Source organism: Mirounga angustirostris, unplaced genomic scaffold (genome assembly GCF_029215605.1).
Source record: "Mirounga angustirostris isolate CCGP_5_RB_7025 unplaced genomic scaffold, mMirAng1.0.hap1 SCAF_13, whole genome shotgun sequence".
NCBI classification, from domain to species: domain Eukaryota; kingdom Metazoa; phylum Chordata; class Mammalia; order Carnivora; family Phocidae; genus Mirounga; species Mirounga angustirostris.
This window is the reverse complement of record NW_026991721.1, coordinates 27,413,854-27,439,869: the sequence shown is the minus strand read 5'-3', so window position 1 is coordinate 27,439,869 and position 26,016 is coordinate 27,413,854. Positions and strand designations below refer to the sequence as shown.

Sequence of the window (26,016 nt, the reverse complement as noted above, 5' to 3'; positions counted from 1 at the left end):
TAGAGGGAATAATAAAACTACTACATCAATCTAGTAACTGATTCAGGCAAGGGTCGGTCAATAGATGCTAAAAATTACTGGGTGAAAGGTTGTTGGTAAACAGGATATGTGCAAAGTATTAAAGTAAATAACTTATTAATTAAATAAAATACCTTTAATCAAGAGATCTGGCAAACATTATCTTATATGCAAATATATGCTGCATAAATAATGGTACAAACTGATATGATGTAGCTCCTTGCATTGATGCAATGACAAGTACATCATCATCTGTGTACTATTCTTAAAAATGTGTAACCTGAATCTAATTATGAATAATCAGACGTATCCATTCCATATATTCCTTGTGGTCATTCTACAAGACAATAACTTGAACACTTAAAAAAAATATAAGTTCAATGGAAGAAAAGCAAATAATAAAACTACAATTTTAATTACAAAAAAATACAAGGACATGATGATTAAATACAGTATGAAATCCTTAACTGGACCCTGGAGTGAAAGAAAAAAAAAGGCAATAAAAGACATTATGGGGATAATGGGAAATTTGAACATGGTTTGTAAATCAAATACATCATTGTTTCAATATTAAATTTCTTCTTTTTTTAAAGATTATTTATTTCAGAGAGAGAGCGTGCCCAAGAGCTGGAGGGACAGAGGGAGAGGGAGAGAGACTCTCAAGCGGACTCCATGCTGAGTGTGGAGCCTGACACGGGGCTCAATCCCACAACCATGAGATCATGACCTGAGCCGAAACCAAGAGTCAGACACTCAACCAACTGCACGTAGGCACCCCACAATGTTAAGATAACACTATCACGACTGTGCAGGAGAACAATCTTGTTCACGGGAGAGAAACACTGATTTAGAGACGAATGTCATGTCTGCAACTTTCTTTCATATAGTTTACTTCTACTACTGAGAAAAAGAGGTGGTAGATGTAGATAGAGAAGTTTATAGACAGACACATAAACATATATACACACATAAATACTTACATACAGATGTATATATACAGAAGAATAGAGAAAGCTAATGTAGCAAAATGTTCACTGTAAATCCAGATGGGGTGTAAACAAATGTGTATAGTACTATTCTTTTTCAACTTTATTATAGAACATAACTTTTTTAGAAAAGAAGCACCTGCAGGGGAAAAGGGTATTCTCATAGTCATTCAGTCATTCAACAAATACTTACTGAGCTTCTACTATATGCCAAACACTGCATTCAGCTCTGGAAATAGAATACTGAACATGATGCCTGTCCTTATAGAGCTTATAGTTTATTGGGACAGATGTCACAAACATACAAAGTAAAGAAATAAATACATAAATATATTAAGTACTTTACAAAAGGAAAAATTAGGATAATGTGATAAAGACTGATGGGTGGGGCATATTTTCTTTAGGATGAATCAGGAAAGATTTCTCTAAGGAAATACCATTGAAGTTAGGTTCTGAAAAACAAGAAAATTACAGTTATGGAGGGGGTGGGAAGAACATTATGGGCAGAAGAAACAGCATGCATGTGTTTAAGGAACTAAAAGAAGGGTGAAGCCCTATGTAAAGGACATAAAATGAGACTAAAGAGATAAGCAAGATTATTCAAGGTCTTGCAGAATTTTGGATTTTATTTTTATTTTTTTAAATTTTTGTTTGTTTGTTTGATTTATTCATGAGAGTCAGAGAGAGAGAGAGAAGCAGCAGCAGAGGGAGAAGCAGGCTCCCCGCCCAGCAGGGAGCCCAACGCGGGACTCGATCCCAGGACCCTGGGATCGCGACCCGAGCCCAAGGCAGACGCTCAACCATCTGAGCCACCCAGGCGCCCCGGATTTTATTCTAGGAGTAATGGAAGCCACTGAAAGATCTTAAATAAACAGGACAGTAACATGACTTGATTTTCAATTTAATATCACCCTCATTGCTATGTAGGGAAGGACTGGAATGGGGGAAGAAATAAAAATGTTGGCAGGTCAGTTGGGCTGGACTCACTACACTGATGTCAGTGGAAATGAAGAGAAATGAATGGATTTGAGAAATTTAGGAGGCAAAATGAACGGCAAGGAAAAGGAAAGAATCAGGATGACTCTCAAGTTTCTGAGGGGGTTAATCGAGGTCTATCCACATCGTTTTATTCATACCCATATTTGGAATAGAAAACAGTTCAGTTTTGGTCATGTTAAATTTGATACATTCATAATTTTTCAAGTGGATGTGTATGAGACTGGAGCTCAAAGCAAGTTTCATACATGACAAGTCTTAAAAAAACCCCTATCTCAGTGAGGATTGTATTGTACTGCAAACAAGAGAAAACTAGAACAGTAATTTAAACAAGGAAGATATTTATTTTCTAACAACATTAGCTGCTACATCCAAGTTACAAGCAGAAAAAATTATTAAGAGTTTACTCCCTACTAATTTGTTGTTCTTTTATCTAGGAAAAAAAATTTTTTCCATTTACATCTAACTAGCCAAAACTATGTAATTAAGGGGTGCTAGGAGAATACTGCTATTTTCTTTATAAGTATTATAGCACTATTTTACCCTTAAAAATCATCTGGGTACTACCTGTAAAAAATTAAAACTTTTTAAAAAGTATGAAAGGGAGATGCAGAAAAGGAGACAATATAAACAGTCAACTGTTCAGAAAAGTCTGGCTATTCAGGAAAGCTAAAAAGTAGAGCAGGGTTTTTCATCTTCAGCAATATTAACACTTGGGGCCAGACAAGTCTTTGTTGTGGAGAGCTATCTTACACATTGTAGGATTTTTAGCAACTCTGGCCTCTAGATTCCAGTAGTATCCCCTTCCCCAGTTGTGACAATCTAAAATGTTTCCAGACATTACCAAATGTTCCCTGGGAAGCAAAACCAGCTTCAGTTGAGAACCACTGCAGTAGAATAATAGAAAGAATATAGTACTGAACAGGTTTTTTTAAACATAGAAACACAGCAGCATGCTTTGAGAGCCAATGGTAAGAATCCCACAGGGAGAGAGGCTAATGATGAGGAGCAATTACTGATGAGAAAGGGAAAAAAGATGGGGAAATAGATGACTGAACACTGAAGAAAGGAGGCAAGAGGAGGACTTCAATGACAGTTTTGACAGAGTAGTTTGTACCAGATTAACCTTCTTAATGAAAACAAGAAAACAATTATAAAATCTGAATAAAATATACAAAAGAGCTGTTTAGATGCATTAGGCAGCAATCTAGGCAGAATGTGAGGGGCTAGGATCTATGAAAGAAGGAAGAACATAAGGTAAGCTCCACATTCACTTGGCCTTTTCTCTGAGAGTATTGGCCAATTCACAGCACAGGAAAATAAGAATTTTAGGAGAAAGTGGCAGTCCCACTTAGCCAAGACAGAGGTTGGAATCTGTGGTTGTCAAAGAAGATGGCATGTGGGGGTCAAGCTGCAAACAGGAAGGGACCACAAGTCTGCATGCAATCTCTCCATGAGGTCCTAGCCAACTCCTAAACGGCCACGGAGCAGTGTGTGACTCCCAGAATATCAGCAGAAAGCAGTAGGTGAAAAGGCTAGAAACCTAAGCAAAGACGTCAGCAACCACAGAAAACCACACACACTGTGAGGGAGATAGGGGCTGGACTTCACTCCAAGGTTACCCATCTTAGTTAGGACTACAGTAAGGTTACCACTGGGAGTGAGGGCAAAACTGAAATAGATCAGCCTTAACAAAAAATACAACCAACCCTACACAGGATTAAAGCAACCTATTCATACACTACCTGCTGGGGAAAAACAAAACAAAACTAAAACCCTTAATTTTCATAGAACTCAACATTCTTTAGAATTCCTACAATACTTTTATAACCTTGGAGTAGGAAGACCTTTTTAAAAAAAAAAATTGATGTAATTCATATACCATTAAATTCACTCTTTTAAGTTGTGAAATTCAGTGGTTTTAGTATATCCAAAGGCTTTTAGTATATCTATCACCATTATCTAATTCCAGAAAATTTTCATCATCTCAGAAGAAAAACAAAAAAACCCTACATCCATTAGCAGTCACTCTCCATTTCTTGCCCCCTTCCTTTTAGCTCCTAGCAACCATGCGTCTATGGATTTGCTTATTCTAGACATTTTATACAAATGGAATCATACAATACGTGGAGTTTTTTGTATTGGTTTCTTCTACTTGGCACAATGTTTCCAAGGTTCATACTTATTGTAGCATGCCTCAGCACATCATTCCTTTTTATGGCTGAATATTATTCCAATGCATGGATACATCATTTTTCTGTGTCCACTCATCAGTTGATGGACATATGGGTTTTCACTTTTTGGTTATTATGAAGAATGTGCTATGAACATTTGTGTATAGTTTTTGTGTGGTCACATGTTTTCAATTCTCTCAGATATATATCTAGGAGTAAAAATGCTGAGTCATATGAAAATGGTGTTCAACTTTTTGAAGAACTGCCAAACTGTTTTTACAAAGTGGCTGCACCATTTTTTATTTTCACTAGCAATGTATAAGGGTTCCAATTTCCCCACATTACTGCCAGTACCATTTGTTATTGTCCACATTTTGATTAGAGCCATCCTAGTAAGAGTGAAGTGGTATCTCATTGTGGCTTTGATTGGCATTTCCCTAATAACCAATGATGTTGAGCAGCTTTCCCATGTGTTTATTGGTCATTTTTATATCTTCCCTGGAGAACTATCTATTCAATCCCCTGACAGTTTTTTAAACTGGGTTATTACAATTTTTCATTTAATTCAATGAATGATTACAAGCATGCTATAAAATATGACCAAGTGACTTCATTCAATCAAAGCATGTTATAAAATAGAACAAAATGACTGAAATTCCAACAGAAAAAAACAGGTGATTCAAATATTGGTATTAATACAAAGATGAAAATAACTATGACTAACATTCAAAAAAATGGGGGAAAAGATGGTGAAGTTGAAGAGAGAATAAAACTATTAAAAAGTCAAGTGAAAATTCTACACAACACAAAACCACAGAATAAATTAAAATTTAAAATTCATTACAATTACTAGCAGGTTAGACTCAGCCTAACAGAAGTAAACTTGAAGGTAGGTTGGGAGACAGTAATCAGACTGAAGCACAGGAAGGAAAACAGGTGGACAACACAGTAAACAAGTATAATCATGGATCTAAAGAAAAAAAGAATAGGACAGAAGCAATATTTTGAAGAAATACTGGTACAGAGCTTTCCAAAACTGATAAAAGACATTAACTCACAAGTTCAAGAAACTTAGCAAACCCTAAACAATATAAATCAAAAGAAACAAACAAAATACATCCAGGCACAAGGTGCCTGGGTGGCTCAGTCGTTAAGCGTCTGCCTTTGGCTCAGGTCATGATCCCAGGCTCCTGGGATCGAGCCCCGCATCAGGCCCCCTGCTCGGCCAGGAGTCTGCTTCTCCCTCTCCCACTCCCCCTGCTTGTGTTCCCTCTCTAGCTGTCTCTCTCTGTGTCAAATAAGTAAATAATCTTAAAAAAAAACAAAAAAAATACATCCAGGCACAGTACAGTAAAACTACTGAAATTAAGACAATGAGAAGACAAAACTGTGAAGACAATAAAAAGACTAATGGTTGCCGATTGGGAGGAGGGATGAATGGGCAAAGAACAGAGGATTTTTAGGGCTGTGAAAATTCTATGGTACTATAATGATGAATACATCATTATACATTTGACCAAGGCCAAAGAATATACAACACCAAGAATAAACTGTGAACTATGACCATTGGATGATTATGATGTGTCAATGTAGGTTCATCAATTATAACAAATGTACCACTCTGGAGGGGGATATCGATAATGGGCATTGTTATGCATGTGTTGGGACAGGGAGTACATGGGAAATCTCTGTACCTTCCCCTTGATTTTGCTGTAAATCTTAAACTGCTCTAAGAAAATAGTCTTTAAAAAAAGACAAAAAGGGCGCCTGGGTGGCTCAGTTGGTTAAGCGACTGCCTTCGGCTCAGGTCATGATCCTGGAGTCCCTGGATCGAGTCCCTCATTGGGCTCCCTGCTCGGCAGGGAGTCTGCTTCTCCCTCTGACCCTCCCCCCTCTCATGTGCTCTCTCTCATTCTCTCTCTCTCAAATAAATAAATAAAATCTTTAAAAAAAAAAAAAGACAAAAAAATTTAAAAGTGGTCAGAAATATAAACTACTTTTCAAATGAATAATTCTGTCTGTTCAACAGAATGGCTAACTTTTTATAAGAAAAATGGAAACCAGAAAAAAATGCAATGTCATCTTTAAAGTGCTGAAAAGTACCCATCTATAAGTCTATACTCAGTGAAAAATCCCTTAAAAGCTAAAGCAAAATGAAAAACATTTTCAGAAAACAAGTTTTGAGAAAATTTTTGCCAGTGCACCTGTATATATACTAAGGGAGTAATTCAGGCAAAAACAAAATGAAACAGGCAAATGCAAAACAGAACAAAGAAAACTCAGAGTACATATTTAGATAAAGATAATGAAACCATTTGAAACAATAACAAAAATGTTTTTAGGGCTATAAGACATGTTAAAGTATTATTTACATCAACAATAGCACAAAAGGTAGAAGGGAGTTAAATGAAGTTAAATTAGTAAGTTTTTGCACAGTTCTCAGTGTTAAAGTGGTATCTGAGTTAATCAATATAAAGCCAAAAATGCATGTTATAATATAAAAAATAAAAATTGAAAGATTATATAACATAAGTTAATAGAAGAAAAAAGATCTGAGAGAGGAAAAATACTATGATTACAAAAGAAGGCAAGGAGAAATAAAAGAAAAACATGACACAAACACAAAACTAATGGAAAGATGGTAGACTTAATTCAAAAATAGTGTCCATTAAATCTAAAAGAATATGCCAATTAAACGATGAAGATTGCCAGATTAGATTTAAAACAAAACCAGCCACATTTCCTAGTCACAAACATTAAATATTAGGTAACAGAAATAATGAAAATAAAAGAAATTCCACACATACTCACCATTTATTTATATCAATAAATGAACAAACAGGCTCTAAGGTAGTACTAAAGACAAAAATAAATATTTCATAAGAATAAAAGGATTTTAAAAATTCAAAGGACTGAAAAACCATTCTATATTCTCTGAAATATTTAACAGAAGAGTTAAACTAGAATTCAGTAACAAAAAGGTAATTAAACATTTGCAAATGCTTGGAAGTTAAAGAACATACATCTTTAAAAATTCCCATTTTTACTAAACAATAAGGAAAATATGACACAAAAGGATGAAAATTAATGACCTAAGCATTTATCTCAGAAAGATAGAAAAAGAGGCACAGATTAAAACCAGAAACTACAGAGAAGAAAATAGTAACACAATCAATGATATAAAAATATCATAACATAAAATATAAAATAAATATAAATAAGATACAAAAAAAGCAAACACACAATAGCAAAAGTCAATGAAACCAAAAGCTGGTTGTTTTCCAAAATTAGTAAAACTAATAAACCCTAGCAGGTCTTGATCTGATCAGAGAAAAAAACAATGTGAGAGAGAACCCAAATTATCAGTATAAGGATTAAAAAAAGGAGTCAACACTAGAGATCCGACAAACATTAAATATCTTAGAAGGATGTTACAAAAACTTTAGCTTAATAACTCTAACATTTTAAATTAAGTTAAATTTAACCGATACATCTTCCCAAGACTGACAGAAGAAATTAAAATTCTGGATAGTCCTATGAGGTATACAAGAAATTTGTGATTAAAAATATTCCCACAAAGAAAAATTCAGGCCCAGATTGCTTCACTGATAAATTCTTCCAAACATTTAAGGAAGAAATAACATCAATCATAAACTCTGTAAATGAACAGAAAATGAAGGAATACTTCCCATCTGGTTTTATGCAGTCAGTATAACCTTGATACCAAAACTTGAAAGCAAAATTACAAGACCAATTCTCTCATTGACATAAATACAAAAAATCCTAAACAAAAATCAACAAACTGAATACAATGGTATATTAAAAAGAGCATGAGCAAATGGAGTTTATTCCAAGGACAGAAAGTTGGCATAACTTTTTAAGGGGGGAAGGGGAGAGAAAGAGGGAGAGAGAGAATCCCAAGCAGGCTCCATGCCCAGTGTGAAGCCCAACGCTTAACTGACTTAGCCACCAAGGTACCCCAGCATAACATTTTAAAATCAATTATTTATTCATAGAAAAAAAGAAAAAAAGAAAGAAAATCATGTGAACACCTACATTCACGCAGTAAAAGTATCTGATAACATTCAACACTTCTTTTGATAAACCTAGGAATAGAAGGGGACTTCTTTGAAACTATAAGGATTATCTACAATAACAAATAAACAACAATAACAAAATCTTAGAGCCCACATCATATTAATGGTAAACTAATGACATGACAATTCACTAAAAAAGATACAAAACCTGGAAAGGAAAAGTTAAAGGTCATCACTAACAAAAGGGACTTCTCTACATAGACAAAGAATAAACATATGCATTAGCAGGGTCTCTTGATACAAGATCAGTATGCAAAAAATCACTGAATTTCTATGTACTAGCAAAAATCAACTAGAAAACAAAATTTTAAAATACTATATATGACTTACTTAAAAAACAATAAAATACCATATACAGCAATACTAAAAAGCATCAAATACTTAAGACAAAGTCAAAGGAAATGTGTAGGACCTTTACAATGCTGAGAGAAAATGAAGACGACCTAAACAAGAGAAAGATACACTATACTTAGGGATTCGAAGCATTTCCAGTGTTACCAATTCTCCCTCATTCAATATACATTCAGTATAATTCCAGGGGAGATTTTTTCCAGTAGAAAATGGCATACTCATTGTAAGATACATATATAGAAATGCAAAAGACCTAGAGTGGCCAAGGCAAACATTAAAAAGAATAAAACTGGAGAAGCTTACTTCAAATATCAAGATTCATGATAAGTTTACAGTAAGAGAATATTATATGTGGTAAATTTAGACAAACAGACCAATGGAATCAAGAAAACAGTGCTACACTTACATGGATTTCTGATTTATAACAAAGGTTTTAGTACAGTCCAGTAGGAAAAGGATGGTCTTTTCAATAATTGGTGCTAGGTCAATGATACACATATTGGGGGAAAAAAACAAACCCTAACCTGTAACCTCACCAAGTATAAATATTAATTTGAGAGAGATTACAGACAAACATATGAATGGTACAGTAATAATACTTCTAGCAGAAAATGGAGATTATCTTCAATACTTCTGTGTAAGGCTAAAACACTAATCCTAAAAGACTGATCAATCTGATTTTGCTAAAATTAAAAACTTCTATATATCAAAAACACCATTTTTAAAAACGCAAAAAAACAGGGAAAAATATCTGTATCTATAGAGAAAGATACAGTGATCTCTCGATATATGTCTGGAAAAGGAACATTCAGAATATACAGAAAATGCCAACAAATCCATTTAAAAAAAGACAAAACAACCTAACAAAAATTAAGCAACACGAAGATTTCACAAAAGAGGATACCCAACTAGCTGATATGAAAAGCTCATCATCATTATTTATCAGGGAACTGCAAATTATAAGAGATGTTACCATAAAACCATCACAGTGGCTAAAATTACAAAGACAATACGAAAAGCTGAAAAAGATATGGAGCAACTAGAACCATCAATCATTGATGGTGAAAGAATAAATTTATACAACTCATTTGGAAAACTGTTTGGCAGTCCTAATATATACCCACAGAAAGAGATGCTTATATTCACTAAATGTCATATATAAGAATTTTCATAGCAGCTTTATTCATAATATCCCAAAACTATAAACAACCCAAATACTAACCATTAGGAGAATGAATAAATTTTGGTATATTCCTACAACCAGACACTACACAGCAATGAAAAGGAATAAAATACCGCTACATGCAACAACATGAATAAATTTCACAGATATAAGGTTAGTGAAAAAGACAAACACAAAAGATGTATGATTCCATACATGTTACATGATTCCATTTATATTACTCACTTTTATGAAGGTCAAATATAAACAAAACTAATCAGTGAGGAGAAGTCAGAAAAGTCACTAAATTTGTGGGGCAGGTATTTGAGCCCAAGTAGTGGTTACACAAGTGTGTATGTGTGTGTGTGTGTGTGTGTATCAATCAATCAATCAGGGCCGGAGAGGGTGGGATCAAACAAAAATAGATTGGCTTTTTACAGAAGTTGGGATAGTTTTTCCAACATAATAAGAAGGTAAACAAGATGGGTTTAGAAACCAGTAGTTTTGTTAGTTTTACAGTAGAAAGATGAGGGAGCTATTGCTCCGGGTTTTTATTTTCTGTCTCAGGAGTTGATGTCATGCATGAGCAGAAATTGGGAACTCCCAGAATAAAGCAGGCTGATAAACTGAGAATTGGTTACAGACGTTATTAGTATCCTGTTGCTGCTGTAAAAAACCTACTGTAGGGGCGCCTGGGTGGCTCAGTCATTGGGCGTCTGCCTTGGGCTCAGGTCGTGGTCCCAGGGTCCTGGGATCGAGCCCCGCATCAGGCTCCCTGCTCCACGGGGGGCCTGCTTCTCCCTCTCCCACTGCCCCTGCTTGTGTTCCTCTCTCTCTGTCAAATAAATAAATAAAATCTTAAAAAACAAAAAAAACCTACTGTAAAGTTAGGGCTTGAAACAACACAAATCTATTATCTTATACTCCAAACTATACTACAAAGCTATAGTAATCAAAACTGTAGGGTACTGGCATAAAAACAGACACACAGATCAATGGAACAGAACAGAGAGGCCAGAAATAAATCCACACTTACGTGGTCAATTAATCTATGACAAAGGAAGCAAGAATATACAGTGGGGGAAAGACAGTCTCTTCAATAAATGGTGCTGGGAAAACTGGATAGGTACATGCAAGAGAACAAAACTGGGCCCCTTTCTTACACCATACACAAAAATAAACTCAAAAGGGATTAAAGGCCTAAATTTATGAAACCAAAACTCCTAAAGGAAAACATAGGCAGCAAATAATACATCATATGTTTAAAAAAAAAAAAAAAAAAGAAGATAGTAGGAAGGGAAAAATGAAGGGGGGGAAATCGGAGGGGGAGATGAACCATGAGACACTATGGACTCTGAGAAACCAACTGAGGTTTTAGAGGGTAGGGAGGTCAGGGGATGGGTTAGTCCAGTGTCAGTTATTAAGGACGGCACGTACTGAATGGAGCACTGGGTGTTATACACAAACAATGAATCATGGAACACTACATCAAAAACTAATGACGTAATGAATGGTGACTAACATAACATAATAAAATAGAATTTTAAAAAAAAGAAAACATAGGCAGCAATCCCCTGGATATCATCAGTCTTAACAATATTTTCTGGATCTGTCTCCTCAGGCAAGGGAAACACAGTTAAGTTAAACCATCAACAAAATGAAAAGGCAATATACTAAATGGGAGAAGATAATTTGCAAATGATATATCTGAAAAAGGATTAATATCCAAAATATATAAAGAACTCATATAACTCAATACCAAAAAATAAAAAAATCCCATAAATAATCCAATTAAAAAATAGGCAGAGGACCTGAGTAGACATTTTTCCAAAGACATACAGATAGTCAACAGACACATGACAAAATGCTCAATATTACTAATCATCAGGGAAATGCAAATCAAAACCATGAGATATCACCTGACACCAGTCAGAATGGCTATATCAAAAAGATAAGAACAAATGTTCACCAGGATGTGGAGAAAAGGAAGCCCTTATGCACTGTTGGTGGGAATGTAAACTGGCGCAGCAACTATGGAAAACAGTATGGAGGGTCCTCAAAAAATTAAAAATAGAAATACCATACAACCCAGTCATTCCACTTCTGGATATTTATGCAAAGTAAACAAAAACACTAATTCGAAAAGATATATGCATCTTTTCGGGGAAAAAAGTAAAGTATCAATGTTAATTGAGACTACCAATTTACAGAAATTCATTCATTTTAAAGTATAAGCAGCCAAAGAAGTGATTAAAATCATAATCAAACAGATTACAAAACAAAAACATTGTTCTGATAAGAACAGTTAGTGAACACATTAGCATTTAAAGAAATGTTCACATTAATAAAAGGGGAGGAGAGAGAAGTAGATGTGAAGAAGAAAAATCCTGACATTACAGTTTTACTATATTTACCCTCATTTGGATAAGAATGACATTCCTGAGACTTCCTGTGATTTCTCAAATTCAAGAATATCTACACAAGCTACTTTTTTCTTCCATATAATGATTATATATAAAATAACTGAAAGATATATGTCCATTTCAGAACCTGCATGGAAGTTATTGTGACAAGAAGAGAACAGACTTATTAAGACATGGATGCTGAGTGGTATACTCTGCTCAAGAGCTAAATAATTCACTCTCACACAGCAGCCTCTACATCCAAGTAATTCAAATTCCTGCCATTTCAAAATCACCTCAGGGCTGCTCATGAAGTGTTCAAATCTATAATGTTAAATCTACTGTAAGACTTGTGCAGAGGGTATTTTTCTAGAACTATAAATTAAGGAGTTCTGATCCCCATAATCTGTAAGATTTTATTTAAAACTATTTTTTTATGCACTTCCAGAGGAAATAATCGCCCTCACTTTAAGGTTTAAAGTATTCAATGCTTTAAATATGAGTGCAGCAACAAAAAACTGAGAACCTAATTCAAAATCCAAATTCCCAGGCTCCCATCATAGAGCTAATGAATGAGAATTTGTGGGAGCAAGGCTACAGAATCTATAGTTTTAATAAGCTCCCAGAAAGGACGCCCCATAAAGGACTTTGTGCTGTCATTTGGGACCACTGAGACATATTCGACATTTTCAGAAATTTGACAAAATTTAACCATTCATTATTTTTAAACTGAATGTTAACTTTGGGAGAACTCTCAATTTCATCATCAAACTTTATTATGCTAACACTTCAATGATTTTTAAAAATCCAGTGTTATGTTCTGAAGTTCACTTTTTATATATATCCAAATACCAAAACTCATTTTATACTTATAAATTATAAGCAGTTAACACTTTTCAGACAAATAACAGCTTCCAAAGAGTGAAATACCAAAAGCATCCCATTCATCCACCAATAATCCCCCAATGACTTTATAAAATCCATCCATTTCAGAATACACAAGTTGTATGTGCAATAGCTGAAGGGTATTCATTCAGATGGAAGAGTATCATTTAGCTTTATCATAGGCTAGCTGTCACTGTGCCAGTCTACAGTTCATGTATGGTCCTTTAGAGAGATACTAAGTCTCATAAATTGTCAAAAAAGAAAAAAAAAAGCTCAGAATCTCTTAAATAATCAAAATTCCTATGATTCCCATCCTGCTTTTGTTACACCTGACTTACTCCTTTTTAAAAATTTCTTATCATTTCTCTCAGTCTATCTCCCTTTCTCTTATCTCTAAAATCACCTCCCTTAACTTTTATGACATCATTAGTCACCTGTGCCAATAAATTTACTATTTGTAGCTTTCAAAGATGAGTCAAATTTCTCATAAGTTACCAAGAAGATATTAAATTCGGGTGATCTTGAATCCAACTGAAAATAATGTGTATCACTGAGAAGACCTTTTAATTAAGATGAGTTTATTTGGGGTTTTCCAAAGGAAATAACCATCTCTAATCAAATAAGAATGCCTAGGATGGAAAAGGAAAAAATACTAACTCTCAAGAGCCATTTAGTAAACAGCTGAGTAAAAAGCAGAAAAGTAAATATTGACTATGTTTAATAAAAGCTTTGAGAAAAATTTTGTTTTGAAAGGAAAGCTACTTTAAAAAATAATTATAAAATACTATTAACTACCATAAAGTTACCCTGAGAAAATACACTACCCGGCAAAATAATTTGAAATTACATATAAACCAAAAATTTTATATTTAAAATATAAGTGATTATACTATAAGGATATGAAAAAGAATTTAGTCTGCTCATTTCATGGATAGATCTTTTCACTGTGATAGTAGAATTTTAAATGAACACTTTTTCAACTAGTAAAAATACCAACAGAAGGCTAAAGAAGTCCTTTATAAACTAACATAATACAGTTCAGTAAAAATACTGTTAGGCTTTCCCACCCATTCCCTTAAAATATGACAACAATGAAGAAACACATTTTGGAATACAACAGCTTGGAACCAGTTAAAACAAAATCCACTAATAATGACAAGTTTGCCAGGTAGGTTTGACCAAAGATCTCTACATAAATTTCTTATATTTATTGATTTTTCTGATAAAGATCTCCTATGAAGAATAAAATGTACTATATGTAAACAGAGGCTACAAGTAAATCAATGCACTGTATATACTGGATGATTATATTTTAATAATTCTTATAATTGCAAAAATTATTTTATTTGCCTATATTTAAAATTTAAAGTATAAAAACATTAAGATTAAGGTTTTATAATCTATTTTTTAAATATAAAGCTACTAAATCAAAAACAACAACAAGATAAAAATCAAGTTCTATGAATAAATATTTTAAAAGTAAGTACTCTAGGATCATAACACTGACAACACTAATTATCTTTTCTACTCTTGGCAGTTATGTTGTATACTGTTTGGGTGACTGATGGGATAATTTCACTTCATTTTCTTTCAGTTTATTCTGGACCATGTAGGAGAAGAATATTAAAATAATTAACACCTCTAAACAAAGTACTTGATAAAGTTTTTAGTTTAAATAAAATGCTTAAAAAAACCTCAATTAGCTAATACATGATTCTAGAGCAAATAACAACTAACCCTCTACTTGCTAAAGGAAAACTTTCACTAAGAATTTGATTTTAAAAAATGTCATTCAGTATTAACTATTTTAAGGACTTTTATATATTAAGATCATACACTTTCACAAAAAGTTCATCAGTTTGAGCTAGCATTACCTGAATTATCCTGCTTAATTCCCATATAATAAATTCCCATTAAAAATATGTCTATTTTTATATCATTAAAGATTTTACTCACTAAAAACATTTAATCAGGAATCAAAGCAGTCAGAAACAGGTAAAATGTATGACAAAACAAGTTATTCCAATTCCTTACACCTACAAATATTTTGATTAATTTATTGATAATGGCCTTATAGCCAAAAGAAAACTAAAGTATTTAAATTAATATTTAATCTCAAATATAAATCTTTAATAATAGCAAATACATTGTCACTCAACTCGAAAAAGTATGACATTAATAATTAATTTTATTTGAACATTTTAATAGATTTTAAGTTATACATATAGTTTATGTATGTCTTACATAATTTATAAGTCATATAGCTTATAATAAGGCTACACATTAAAAATAATAAAAAGCATATTCTTTGCCTTGATCACCTGATTTTTTGTTGTTGTTGTTTATAAAATTAATCACAGTTAGCAGGGTAGAAATCGCTTTGAGCTTCATGAATGACATCCAAGAGATGGGAAAGGATTAGTTCTCAGTTGCTGCCAGTTATAGCGCCAGGTGGCTTTTTCTGCAGTGAAGGTGTTACCGATAATCCCATTACACTGGTACTAAATCTTGCAGACATCAAAATTATCACCAAGGTTCCTTTTCATCCCATCCTTTCCAAATGACTGGAAGTCGCTTCACCTGAAAGAAGTCAAATCCACATGCAGCTGCTGTTTTAGCAGGCAGCAAACTCCCTGAGAATGCCAGTCGTGATTCAATTTTGCTGTGCTGGTGGCCCCCTATTCCCTGTCCAATAATATATCTGTTAAAAAATCCTACAGCTACAAATCAAGTTTAATCCTACCAGGGACCTCATGTTGGTCTTGTCTTCCAAAAAGGCAGCAGGTTCTGCTGTCTATCTCTGCTAGCGTCTGGGGAATACCCTTTAAATCCCAGCTCTACTTAGAAGAATAAGCTAAGGATCACAAAACATGACCTCAAAAACCCTGATATGACTATATTCTGACCCAGAGGCATTCATTCTAGGTGAAGATTAGAACTTTGCATAATAAGATTACACAGCAAGTGAATGATATCAAGGGACTATCCATATGCAGCCGCCTGGTTTTCTATAGACAGCCTGTGCTCTGCAATATGCACTGCAGACGAAAAAGAGCTTGGTCTTTCTAGCTGAAATAAAATAGATTCACATAAATTAGCTGGCCATTTCCAGATTCCTAAATCCCCTATTACATCTTTTATTGACAGCTCCTGTGAGGATAGCACAAATGTTATTCCTTTTTATTCTGTGCTTCTATAACAATCATGCTCTGTAATTGAAATGTACATAGATTATGGCTCGAAATTAACATCTTGTTTGCTTTAATCTTGGATTACAATTGACTGTGTACATAATAAAATTAGGAAATCAATGGATGGATTTATCATCTCCAAGAAACTAGAGGTATTGTTTAAAGAATAGTTTAACATTTTGTGTCACCACTTTTAAATGCAGAAGTAACAGAGAAGTCAATAAAAATTTGAGTAAAAGAATACAACGGGCATCATGCAATATCTACAGAAGAGTTAGATTACATAAAAATTAGCTCATTTCCCTCAAAATTTTAAAGTGTTAAAATTTTCAAAATGTGAAAAATTCAGAGATCTCATGATTTTCTCTCAAAAGCATACTTGAGCAAGAAGGTCAATTACACATAAGGTCTCTACCTTTTTTAAGTGGGTGCAGTAGCAGTATTTTATACACATCACCTGATCATTTATACTTTAAAATATTTGAATCAATTCAAATCAATTGTAACTCAAGTTTTATAGTTTTTTTTTTTTTAAGATTTTATTTATTTATTTGAGAGAGAGAGAGAATGAGATAGAGAGAGCATGAGAGGGGGGAGGGTCAGAGGGAGAAGCAGACTCCCTGCCGAGCAGGGAGCCCAATGCGGGACTCGATCCCGGGACTCCAGGATCATGACCTGAGCCGAAGGCAGTCGCTCAACCAACTGAGCCACCCAGGCGCCCTCAAGTTTTATAGTTCTTAACTACATGTTTCTAAAGTATTTAATGAAGTTCCCTCTCCTTATATTTGAATATATACAGAGCATTTAAAACGTATAGAATCCTAGAGAACTTTATGTTCAGTTTTTTTCTTCCAACAAGTTTAAAGCTCTATGAGCTCTAAGCAAACTTATATGAAAAGAGGGATATACATTCAAAAATACCTATGCAGAAAATTCTAAGAATGAGGAGTTCTCTATTTTAAAAAAAAAGCATTAATATTTGCCATGGGATTCTTATAAAACTAAGCTTCTTGGTATACTTGAAATATGTTTGACAAGTTTGATTTGCTCACAACTGTTGAGGAGCATACTACATCCAATACATTAGCCATTATTTCCTTATCATCACAATATATTTAAGCATATCTATACAATATCTGATAAGTACTCAGGAGTCAGGTGACATAATTATGATTTTGTGTATTAATCAGGCAGATATATGCCAATAGAATCAGTCGTAGAGCTATAAAAAAACACCTTGTGTAATTTCAGTTACATAGCCCATGAATATTCTTTGGTCACTTGAGTAGGATATTACTAGAAAAGTAATGAGGAATGCAAAAAATACACATTTCTGTTATGATATTTATATGTAGTACTTTAGAGCTACCCTGTTCAATAAGGTAGCCATTAGCTACACATGGCTACTGAGCATGTGAAATGTGACTAGTCCAAATTGAGATGTGAGTATAAAATACACACTGGACTTTGAAGACATAGTACAAAAAATACTAAAATATTTTATACTGATTACATGTTGAAAGATAATATTTTGGATATAATGGATTAAATAAAATACATAAATGACTTGCATTATATTTCTATTGGACAGCACTGCATTAGCAAATCATACATTTTCAATAATAAATTCCTAAGCTAAATGAAATTGCACAACTAATAAAAAATACTAAAGCAGGCGGTTATTTTGGAAAAACAAACATTCCAATGTCAAGTCTGATAGATAAGCTAAGACAAGAACAAAATGCTGTCATTTCAGCCTGTATTTCATATTTCTAGCTTAAGGGTAACGGGGGAGAAGAAGGGACCAACCAAACTGCTGATCATCATATATCAAAAAAGAATGATGTTTTATAGTTACAAAAATGCTTTAGTCGAGTAAACATAGAATTGTACAAAAAATACATCTTGGGCAACTTCATAAAAGGACTAATTAGGTCTATATGTTACCACTAATTGAATCCAATAGACAGCAACTTCAGAAAATATGTCTGGATCTAGAAAGGGCCATGATTTTTTTCTAAGGTGCTATATATTATATTCAAAATTTAAAAATACACTAGAAGTAATAACTATAGAGATTTGAAGCATTTAATGTATTTCATTAGTTTAGCAAAATAAAAAAGATCAATTTCGTAAATTATTAGAAATCTGCTTTTCCATTAGTCTTTTCATTATATTCATCACTGTAGGTTAAAAAATCCATTAATAAAAAGGGTTTTACAGAAATAAGGAAGACTATAAAATAGTTAAAATATAAAACATATACCTAATTTAATTCAAGAAAGTTAAAGGCAGATTTAGTATGACCCAACAACTGATGTCCTACAATTAAAATACAAAGTCTATCTTTGTCACACACTGGAATATTATTTCAATATAAACAGTAATATGTGAGGTATTAACTCACTTAAAAGTTGCTTTTTCATAATTATTACTTTATAATATTTATCCAAAAATACTAAGACTAATGATGAAATATGAGTATCAATAAGATAGATAAAATCTAAATCAATTCTTTCTGATCTAGCCATTTCACTTTTTCCTAGCCTTTTAAAAATTATGTAAGTTCCTTCCTTTTCTGGTAGCAAGTATCACACAGACACACAGACACAGAGACACACATAAAAAAAAATAACAATAAAAAAACTTTCCAAGCATCAATATATGAGTGTAATGATATTCAGTCTAAGTTAATCCCCAGACATCCAAATTCATGAATAAAAATTCATCAGTTTTAAATACACTGAGCCTATTAAGCAAGAACAAAAGCATATGCACAAAAGAGCTTTTAATATATTTCAAAGCCCACAAGAGCCATGGTCTCATTAAAATTATAAATTACACAAACATGGAATGAAGATTCAAACTGCAGTGCAGCTAAGCAGATTACAGAAAACCCCGCGTTCCATATGATAACACACCATGGCCCTCCCAGATGGGGGCTTGGAACAAAAAGGCCATCACCACAGCTAGGGAAAACCTCCTTGTGATCTCTGGTTTCTGTTCAGCAGATGACAGCCAAATAATATGTTGATTATTCTGTTTGTGCTGCTAAGCTTGTAAGATGGAATAAAAGCGATATGATCTATTGTGAACCCAATGCTAATGTGTTGCTCCACTCATAAATAATATACTGAATTTATTTTGAAACTATCTTTTATCTGAATTTCAGTTTTTAAATGCATGAATTAAAATAAAAGCCAGGATAAAATAATATTTAATTTGATGCTTTAAACTAAAAAATGTAATGACAAGTGAAAAATATCTAAGTGCTTAGTTAAGAGTCAAGTACAATTGCCTTTCTTTAATTTCAGCACTGTGATCAGAGACAAAATACATCTTTAGATAGGCAATTACTCTCATCATGAAATATAAATGCAAAATTAAATAATACAATAATCCTGAAGTTTATAATATCCATTATTGACAAGATAATAACTAAAATACCAGAGCATATAAAAACATTTTTCTGCAATGTAATAGCACATAATCAGAACATATACCTAAAATATTTCTAAATAAAAATTATCACTGAAAGCCTTATGTTCATAACTTGTACACAAATGGATGCTAACAAAAAATCCTACTTAAAATCAAAATAATTAAAAAGATTCTAAAAATAATTTTCAAATATAACATATGTAGAGAACATCTTTTCTTTTTTATAGCTGTAGAGTATTTCATTGTATAGATATGCCATAGTTCATTTAACCACTACCCTCCTGATAGACATCCACGAAAGAAATATGCAAACATATTAATCAAAAAATATGTATTAGATGTGTATAGTAATGTTATATGGAAAACCACTCAAATGTCCACTAACAGAATTGATAAAAAAAATAGTTGTGATATGGTCAAGTGGAGCAATGAAAATGAACCAACCACAACTACGTGCAACAATGTAGATGAATCTCAAGACATAATGCTGAGTAAAGGAAACCAGACATAAAAAAATTCTATTGTATAAATCTATACAATACAAAAACCATACATAATGTTCTTTTCTTTAACTGGGGGCTGGTTACATGGGTGTATTTGGTTTCTAGAAAATTCACTGAGCCATCTATTTTTAGTATGTGCACTTCTCTGTATATATAGCTTTAAAAAGGCAGTTTTACACACAAATAAGTAGTATACAAAGGTAGTCAAAATCCTTGTCAAAGGAAATTTAGAAACTGACAAATATAAAATCTAAAGCTGAAAACTAAGCATTCTTACACTGCTTATTTGAATATTCAAATTTTCAACTCAATACTGAGACAAATTCCTGGACTCTTTTAAACAGAAGAGCAAAAGCCACTCACCCTATGATCTTCTCCCACCTCCCAACCTCTAATACCATATTTTCAGAGGTATCTGGCCTCTCTGTGAGGAGCTGCTGCTGCTACTGCTGCTATAATAATAGAGCTAAAATCATCTCAGGACTGAATATTTGCCCTTATGTGAGAAAATAAAGCAACACAGAGGACAAGGCAATATAAAGAATACATATGTTTGCTGTTTTCCCTCTTGCCTTCAAATTTCATAAACTTTTATTTGTTAATTATGAAAGCTCATTACCTAATTTATAGGAATCTCTTGAAAACTTCCATTTTACTTGTCAATTAAGTTAAAGAAAATATAATTCTTTAATAACAGTATCATACAAACAAAATGAAATTTCATGATAATATGATAATAAACTAAACAATGTATCTCATTACCTCCCACTTAAATATTTTCCTTTATTTCTATATTGGAATCAATACATGATCTACAATACTGTTTTTGTCATATGGAAAAAATACTTTAAGAAATAAGTTAAAAGAGATAATCTAAAGATTACAGGGTTCATTTTCAATTTGTGTAATAAATATTTATTCAGTGCTTAACTATCTACCAGGCTCTGGGGATAAAGGAGTAAAATTAGCTAATTTCGTGGTAAATATAGCAGACTTAGCCTTTTCTTTCCTTCTCATTTCATTTACAAATGAAACAAGACTACTTTTAATGAGTAACAATATTCAAATAATATTCAAAAATTAAAAACAATCTACATGATATACAGTTAAAGTCCCATCTACTCCTTTTTCCTCACCCATCCAAACACAGGATTTAAATTTTACATAACTTTCCAAATTTTATTTTTGCAAATATAAGCAAATATGAATATATATTTTTATTCCTTCCCCCTTTATGTAAAAAAGTTTATTAAACACTAAACTTTGCCCTTTTTATTTTATTTATTTGAGAGAGAGAGAGAGAAAGAGAGCATGAGTGGGTGAGGGAAAGAGGGAGAAGCAGGCTCCCCTTTGAGCAGGGAGCTCGATGCGGGGCTTGATCCCGGGACCCTGGGATTATGACCTGAGCTGAAGGCAGACGCTTAACGACTGAGCCACCCAGGCACCCCTGCCTTTTTATTTTTTTAAGATTTTATTTTTAAGTAATCTCTACACCCAACATGGGGCTTGAACTCACCACCCTGAGATCAGAAGTGGCACACTCTGACTGAGCCACCCAGGCACCCCGAACTTTGCTCTTTTAAAATAGCAATGTATGTTTCAAAACTTTCTAAATCTGCAAATAGAAAACATCCTTTTTTTTTTTCATAGCTGTAGAGTATTTTATTGTATAGATATGCTACAGTCCACTTAACCAGTACCCTACTGATAAACACTAGGGGTGTTTCCGATCTTTGGCTACCGCAAAAATGCTACAGCAAAAACTCCTATACATGCTATTACATGAGTACACAAGTACATCTGCAATAAATTTCTGGAATTGGTATGAAGACAAATGTGTAAATGCATTGGTCTTTTTCTACAAATTGCCAATTTGTTTTCTATGAGGGTTGTATCATTTTGCACTTTCACTACAGATACATCTCAAATGTATCCTAGGAAAAGCTATTCATACTTTCTTTGGGACTCTAAGATATTTTGTTCATAAGGCAATTCTCAAAGATGTTCTCATTGCAAAAAAACTACATAAAGCTCTTGTTTGTTTTACCCCCAATTGTACAGGTAAAATCTGTTCATGTAGTAAGTTTTAAAACAAAGGAATTTTCAAATTTTAACAAAAACCTCACTGACATAGGAAATCATCATATGCCTAATGTACTGCGATAGCAACTATTTATCTTTCCTCCCAATTATCTCCTGTGATCCAAAAACAAATATACTCTCCCACCCCAGGTTTTTTTTTTTTTTTTTAATTCACATTCAGTAGCTTATAATTGGGTAAGCAGTCAAATGCATTTCACTTTGAAATGAATGTTTTCCTGAACCAAATCTGTGTTACTTCTATATTGTCCTTGAAAAAGCTATCATTTCAAAGGTGGTTTAATTTTTATGACTACCATTTTCAAATGGCCATGTCATCTAATACACTGTTTTTATTTCAATGCCTATCCTATCAAATATTTTATAATTAGAAAATGCCCACTTAAGTCCATTGGACTTCCCATTTGAAGGAATCCTTAAGCAACTCCAGTTTCAGTATCACTGTTTTATAAGAAAATGTGTGCATAATAATTTTTATTCCCCAAATAAGTATTCTATTTCAGTATCACTGTTTTATAAGACAATTTGTGCATAATTTTTATTCCCCAAATAAGGACTGGTATATGCAATCTATGCTGCATCTCAATTGTTCAGAAATCAGCTGTCAGATAATCTCAGGCCTCTGAAACAAAGTGGCTAGCCTAGTTCATGAACACAAAGTAAATTTTAAAAAGCTGCCACACCTTCTGTGCCCTCAGTCAGTAGATGGAACAGATCCATACTTAAGCGCTCACCTAAACAATATGTTATGCAAATGTTGATTTTAATATTAGAGTCAATATAACACACTGACAGCAAAAGACAAGAATTACATAACAAAAGTAAAACAAGACAAAACACAACAAACGCCACACATTACAAGTAGCACCCGGACATAAAACTTATCAGTTTAGGACAATTTAGGAGAACAGTTCTACACAGCAAAAGCTTCTGAGGAAGTCACATAAATTCCATAAAGGAACTGATGTTCATAATGACAACTCTGGGCCATAAAAACAAACAAACAAGAAAAAAATGTTAAATTATACTCCCTTTGCTCTGTTTAAGAAAACAGAGGTTAAATTTTCTGTTTCAGAAACATTTTGAAAAAATGTTCATACCAAACAAGTTTTGGCACTAAAAGGTTAAGATTCAATTATCCACAAAATTAACAGATTAGAAATATACCATTTGTTAACAAGGCCTAATGAATGAGGAATCACTCAAAGTAAAATTCTCAAGGTTAGACTATACTATGGCTGTCTTTTAGAAGGTGAACTATGATAAGGTGCGGTAACATTTTGGGGGCTTCAAACAGGGAATTCCCTGTCCTAAGCCAATTCTTGGTTGAGAGTCAAAAGAATATCTGATAATTTTTGAAAGCTAGTCAGGCAAATTTTCCACTTAAATGGCTGGACACACTCAAGAAAATATCCTGATTTCACTTTTCCCTTTGTTTTCTTTAAATTGTGACTGCCAAGTAGACAGGTTGATCTAGTTTCTAGCTCTGACTTGATAAGTGACCTTGTCCAAGTGTCTCAGTCTCTCTAGCCCTCCTTAGTTTCTTCATCAGTAAAGCGAAGGAGTTATACAGAGTATGACATGATAGTTAACAGAATGAATGTAGTGATAAAGTAAACCACAGAGGTACTACCTTAAGTCTTATAATCTATTTCTTCACTTTATCTATACATCTAACTATACATGTACTATTTTGAAACTATCACAAACTATATGCCACTTTACGTTTAAGGCCTAGAGTAAAAGAAATTATAAAAATTTCAGAATCTTTTCCAATATTTAATAGGTGTTACTCTCAAGATATAACAAACTTCTCATGTACTCATTTAAATTAATTTAAAATACCATATAATCATGCACAAACAATGAATCATGGAACACTACATCTAAAACTAATGATGTAATGTATGGGGATTAACATAACAATAAAAACATTAAAAATAATAATAATAAATAAAAAAGGAAAAATAAAAAATAAAAAAATAAAAATAAAATACCATATAATCAATTATCTTTAACCCAAAAATATATGACTTTTTCTACCTTACACAGATAAAAAAACATACGATATGTAAAAGAACATTCATGGCAATGTCATTTATAATAGCCAAACACTAGAAACAACCCAAATATCCACCAACAAGAGCATGAATGAATTCTGTCATAGTCATTCCCAAGGAATAATATATAATGATGAAAAGGAAAGAATATTACTTGCAACTACATAGATGATCTTCAAAACATAATGCTGAGTAAAGGAAGAAAGAATACATATGATTCCAGACAATGGCACTTACCGGCTGACCCATCCATGTCCCATGCTGCCTGATACCCCAGTGGGCACCCCACAGCCATGTCAGGATCATGGTGTAGCAGGCAAGCACCACTCTGAAGGAAAGCACGAAGGCAGGCACAGGCGCCAGTCCTCGGTCAGTATCCAGTATGAGCTCTGAGCTTAGCCATACGGTCTGGACCTCAGCTCCACCACCCCCAGCCACCTTTCTGTCTCTGTGATCAAAGCTGCCACCTGCTAAGAACTGCTAGACAAGGCAATGGAGACCCTTCAGCTGACTGGAGTGCTAACTGGTGCTAGAGAGGAAGGGACCTCTATGGAGAGCAAGGACTTCCTCTAGCTGTTGGAAGATGACACATGCCTGATGGTGCTGGATTTGGGGAAAAGCTGGACCCCAGCAGGAATGCGTGCTGTCATATGGCCCAGGCCGGGAGAACACCAAGCACAGAAAGGACATCACCCTCATCACCTTCCACATAGAAGCAAAACCCCTGGAACTTCTTTGGCAGCCTCAAATGTGGCAACATCAAAGCCACATTCTATAAGCTCTACTCCATGAACAGTGAGGTTCTCAAGGACCTGGTCCAAAGAAAGTACCAGGGGGCTGTTCCAGTTGGATCTCCTTGTTGCTGCAAGACCTGGGCCATATGTTGCTGGGAATTTCCTCCACCCTTCACCATGCAGTAGAAGGGGCTAAGCAGTGGCAGCAGCAGCAGCAACATGGTGGCCTCCATCCCTACTGAGAAGGGGTTCTGAGCTTCTGCCCCTAGACTTGTTCTAAGAAACACAATGTGAGCACTGTGACAATATCAGGTTTGGGGTCCTGTAAGCAGTACACACTAGATAACCCACCTGTTTCCCCCCAGTGTTCTCTAACTGCATTTTGATAGGACCCATCCACCCCTAGTCTATACCCTTTCCTGAAGAATGCTGTCCCTTTGTAGCCATCTTTCCAGCCTCCCACTTACTGTGAAAGGCCACAAGCCTCTCCCCAGGCATCTTAATTCCACCCTAACTGCTGCTACATCTAAATGCCTTAGAACTCCTCCTCTCCCTCAGCTCCCCAGTACACTGAAGAGTCCTCTCTGATTTTACATTGAGATCTCTAATTCTTTATACCCTTCTCTTACAAAATAACAAAAACATTTCCAATAAAATATTAAATTGTTTACAAAAAATTCGTGATTCCATAAAGATTAAAGAGACAAAAAGTGAAAATATTGCTGAGAAATACACATAAAAATGATAAAAATTATATAGAGTTTATATAAATAATTACCATAAAAATCAAGACATTCGTTACTTTTAAAGAAAAGGAAGATTATATCAAGGGTTTCTGGGATGCCAGTAAAGATCTATGGTTACATGGATGCTTGTTTTATATTTATTCCTTTTATTATACATTTTTTTTTTTTTT

The 26,016-nt window shown here is 33.7% G+C and overlaps 1 protein-coding gene and 1 pseudogene across 22 annotated transcripts in view; one reads left to right on the top strand and one right to left on the bottom strand.

The window, feature by feature from the left end:
• The window catches only part of IMMP1L (inner mitochondrial membrane peptidase subunit 1), an 80,654-nt gene that overhangs the window by 32,665 nt on the left and 21,973 nt on the right, over window positions 1-26,016 (bottom strand). For 6 of the 22 annotated variants that reach the window (XM_064576710.1, XM_045893963.3, XM_045893975.3 and 3 more), the window contains one exon: window positions 15,393-15,651. The exons of 11 other annotated variants lie outside the window; for them this stretch is intronic. The gene's annotated coding sequence lies outside the window, so the exon portion shown is untranslated. Of the gene's footprint in view, window positions 1-6,985; window positions 7,031-10,465; window positions 10,848-15,392; window positions 15,652-26,016 lie in introns of those variants that run through there. 5 more of the 22 variants (XM_064576713.1, XM_064576709.1, XM_064576712.1 and 2 more) reach the window with 3 other exon arrangements.
• Window positions 14,163-25,342, top strand: LOC123858001 (lipid transferase CIDEB-like; annotated as a pseudogene).